Here is a 4,675-nt window from a genome sequence, read left to right as displayed (position 1 = left end):
GATGAGCTTCCCTGAGACGGTTTCTGACAGTTTGTGCAGAAATTCTTTGGTTATGCGAACCGATTGTTGCAGCAGCAGTCCGGGTGGCTGGTCTCAGATGATCTTGGAGGTGAAGATGCTGGATGTGAAGGTCGTGGGCTGGTGTGCTGGTGGTCTGCGGTTGTGAGGCCGGTTGGATGTACTGCCAAATTCTCTGAAACGCCTTTAGAGACGGCTTATGGTAGAGAAATGAACATTCAATTCACGGGCAACAGCTCTGGTGGACATTCCTTGCAGTCAGCATGCCAATTGCAAACTTGCGACATCTGTGGCATTGTGCTGTGTGATGAAACTGCACATTTTAGAGTGGCCTTTTATTGTGGCCAGCCTAAGGCACACCTGTGCAATAATCATGCTGTCTAATCAGAATCTTGATATGCCACACCTGTGAGGTGGATGGATTATCTCGGCAAAGGAGAAGTGCTCACTAACACAGATTTAGACAGATTTTGAGTTCAGCTCATGAAAAATGGGGCAAAAACAAGTGTTGCGTTTATAATTTTGTTCAATGTGTATATATATATATATATATATATATATATAAAAATAAATATATATATACACACACACACACACTTACAGCTTTTATTACTGTAATACACACATTGAACCAACCCAATATAAAAATAAAAAATAAATAACAACATGAAGCTAAAAGTATGATGGATTTTTTTTAATCATGAACTGGCTACTGAATTAAATTATATTATTGAAAAAATAATTTAAGTTATTCAAGAATACTAGACAACACATTGCAATACATCTAATTACTTGGACCATCTTACTGAATTTTGCCGTCTGCCATTTTTTGGGGGGATCTGTTGATGTGGTGGCAGTAGTCTAGTTCTGCAAGCAAGATGCGTGCATTGTACACAGGGAGCGTAAAGCTGAAGTGTTTCCTGGCGTACATCAATATATGGTTGTGGAATGACAAGTTCCACAGTTGATCTGTAAAAAATTAACAAAGTATAGATGATATATGTGAAACTGTAGTACAGAATAACAGTGTTGAGCAAAATAGTTGGTGAAAGCATGTGCTTACACACCTGAAATGCAGATACTTTGGGATGTCCTTGAGCCATTGTGCATCCAGAATTAATTCAGTAAGCTTCTGATGGGCTGTAGAGTTAGACTCAATCCAGTCCTCATCCCTGATCTCAGTAAGGGGACCATGATGGCAGCTACCAAGTGCCCATGAATGCTCATCAGTAACATGGAGTAGTCCAATCCACGTCTTACAAAGTAAAAAAACCCCAAAATTTATAATTGATTCTGCATTTTCATTTCACTTTCAAATGCCTGAGTATCATATTCAAATTATGTTTGACACTTACAAAGAATTGGTCATAGTTGTCAGCCATCCTGCAGCAGTACCAGAAGTGATTGCAGATGTTTTTACTCCAGTGCAATAGAATTGAGAACCCCTTCTGCTGACTTGCCTGAAAATAAACATCAAAACAACATTGCAAAAAAATCAACAATAAAAAAGAGAGCAGACAGACACACATAAAACATGACTTACATTTACATTTCTTTTAGCAAGTATTCATTTAGAAAGGTTTTTGGCACCATGCCACACATCAAGGGTATGATGTACTCCTGTATTTTTCAATTTTCCCTTGTCTGGATCTGGATAAAAAAACAAACAAATGCTTCACATTTAAAATCATATATGCCTAATTAAAAATTGCATCAAACGGAATTGTACTCCAACAATACAGTGATATGTTTTGGTGCGTGTATGTATCATTGTTAGCTGTACAGTACATATTATTAGTACTTACTGAAAAGGGCTGAAATCTGGGTATGGGCGTCAGTGCAGATTTCCGTCAGCTTGACCTCGCGTTGCAGGGTATGAAATGTTCTGAGGAAGCCTTCCTTTTCCATGATAACTTAATTTTGTGCAGTCTCCTTGTTGATGTTTGTTATGTAGATGATCTTCTTTGTCTCATTCTCCATGGCTGAATAAGTACAATATTGAGCACAAAATCCGGGACTTTCCATCCGACCACCACCTGTAAGACAGATTTTAAAAAAAAGGCATATGATAAATGTACTTATTACTCAACAGAAAACAGTCAGCAATCCTAAGTGTCCCAAAACTCATGGAATGCATTCACCTTGAAATCATTAGGAAAATTATGTTAAAACTGCAGGCTTATACAGGACAACAATGCTGATTGCTCTGATTGAAGCTGGTGAATGGTTTCTTCTCTCTTCTTATCCCACAACTTTTGAATTGCATCCATGCAGTAGTGGTCCTGTATCCTGAAGAATAATGTCCTGTTCACCATTTTCATGTTCATGAATTTGAACAGCAGTGCTACTTGTGCATAGTTGTTGCCAGACAGAAGGATATTTGAAGAGAGAAGAAAGTCTTCAGCATTTATCCCAAACTTCATGGTGGGTTGGGAAGTCCACTTCCACACACTGTGACCAAGAGGGCATATCTTGAATAGATTTGAACATAAGTAATTTTTTATTTATTTTTTTAAATCAAGGTCTGATCCACAATGACTTGGAAAAAGAAGAGAAGTTTACCCATTCAATGATGGCAGCAGTGCCCCTTGACTGTATTGCAACTTAAAATGGTTTCGATGCTCCACAGTATCGTCCGGTGCGTTGTTCTAGTGTCTTACATGTGTCGACAGGTATTTGAAGATAATGTACAAGCTGTTGCAAGCTGCTATGGTATGCAGTCGATGCTGGAACACTGAGTATATCATCCTCACAAACAAGTTTGATTTCTTCAGGAAAAGGTGGCAAGTCTGCAGCTGCATCATTCTCCAGATCTGCAATGTCATGCACTTTCTTCGATGCTTATTTCAGGAATAGCATCAAGTGCGTTCTGTGATGTCATAGCCCCACCAGCCCTGTTGACAGAAATAAGGTTTTAAATAAAGAAAGTTGGACATCATCACCTGACCACATGCTGAAATGAGACAGATGTAACGACTGTGATGTCTGGATCATCACTATCACTGTCTCTACACAGTTCCTCAGTGACTGTAAAGCTGCCATTATATTGTGTATATAATTTATGTATAACTTTTTATTTTGTTTTCTAAAATCACTTTCATAATTGATAATTTAAGTTGTGTTTATATGCTTATACATTATTTTATTTATTATAAGTTGCAGTACTTTTATTTTGAAGGCTCGGTTCAAGTTCATGCGCAAATGCTGACTTCACGTCAGTAATGTTTCAGAAGAGATGAGGGAAAAAAGAGAACAAAGGTTAAGAGATAATCCAGATGTTTTAATTCAAAAAGCCTCCTCGGAAAGTCCAATGGATGCCTTCTTTACATTGAATGAACTCAAACTGGCACTGAAAGGGGTAAGACATACTTCTCCAGGGAAAGATGAAGTGTGTTATGATATGATCAAGCATCTATCAGATAAAGCATTAAATATAATCTTAAAACTTTACAATGAAGTATGGAAATCAGGAAAACTTCTGTCTTCGTGGAAACAAGGTGTAGTAGTTTCTATTGCAAAACCTGGGAAAGACCACTCTATTCCAACAAACTATAGACCTATTGCTTTAACATGAAACGTGCAAAGTAATGGAAAGAATGGTTATGTCACGAGTATTTTATTTGGAAAACAAAAATTTGTTACATCCATATCAGAGTGGGTTCAGAAAGGGACAAAGCACACTAGATGCAGTTGTATGCTTGGAGAATAGAATAAGGAAAGCTCTAGTTAAAAAAAAACAGTAATAGGTGTATTTTTTGACATTGAGAAAGCATATGACATGGTGTGGAAGGAAGGGCTGTTAATTAAATTAGATCGAATGGGCATCAAGGGGAGTTTATATAATTGAGTTATGGATTTCCTGCAAGAACGAACAATACAAGTGAGAGTTGGTTCTGAATACTCTGATATTTATCAAATAGACAATGGAACCCCTCAAGGTAGTGTTTGTAGCCCCATACTTCTTAATATAATGATAAAAGATATTTTTGGGGAAATTAAATCAGGAATAGGCAAAGCACTATACGCGGATGACAGAGCTCTGTGGAAAAGAGGAAGGATCCTGCAGTACGTAGGGAAAAAAATGCAGGAGGAAATAGATGTTGAAAACTGAGCTAACCAATGGGGATTTTGTCTTTCGGTAGCAAAAACTCAGGTAATATGTTTTTCAAAAAAGAAGAAAACTCCTGAAGTTAAATTAAAATTATATAAACAAACTTTAGAGCAAGTATCACTAATTAGATATCTGGGAGTGTGGATGGACTGTGGAAGATTACATTTGGGTCACATATTCAGAAGTTAGTTGATAAATGTAAGAAAGGAATCAATGTGTTGAGGTGCTTGGCAGGAGTAGATTGGGGTGCTACAAGACATTCTCTTAAAAAGGGTATACTGTGCATTAATTAGATTATCAATTGATTATTGTATAATAATATATGGCTCAGCATCAACCTCTCTACTAACTAAGATAAAGGTATGAGCAGATGTGTTTGAATAGCTTTGGCTGGACTGTAGGCAAGCATGCTCAACAAATAGGAATCAGTAATATTGATATTAGCCCCACGGTGGCTCTGCCAGTATATCCACCTTGGCTCTTCTCTATACCAACAGTTGATTTGCAAATATTGAAATTAATAAATGGAAACCAGAAATATGTTCC

At 37.3% G+C, this 4,675-nt stretch overlaps 1 long non-coding RNA gene across 1 annotated transcript; it reads right to left on the bottom strand.

Annotated features, from left to right (window-relative positions):
• Positions 1–697: 697 nt before the first annotated feature.
• On the bottom strand, positions 698–2,480 carry LOC127511298 (uncharacterized). The gene is made up of 6 exons (XR_007929980.1): positions 2,160–2,480; positions 1,824–2,054; positions 1,562–1,668; positions 1,374–1,478; positions 1,086–1,273; positions 698–987 (listed from the first exon to the last, which is right to left on the bottom strand). It is a non-coding gene; the product is annotated as an uncharacterized LOC127511298 (long non-coding RNA).
• Positions 2,481–4,675: the final 2,195 nt, after the last annotated feature.

Source organism: Ctenopharyngodon idella, chromosome 4, assembly GCF_019924925.1.
Source record: "Ctenopharyngodon idella isolate HZGC_01 chromosome 4, HZGC01, whole genome shotgun sequence".
Lineage (NCBI taxonomy): Eukaryota > Metazoa > Chordata > Actinopteri > Cypriniformes > Xenocyprididae > Ctenopharyngodon > Ctenopharyngodon idella.
This window is presented reverse-complemented; position numbering and strand designations above follow the sequence as displayed.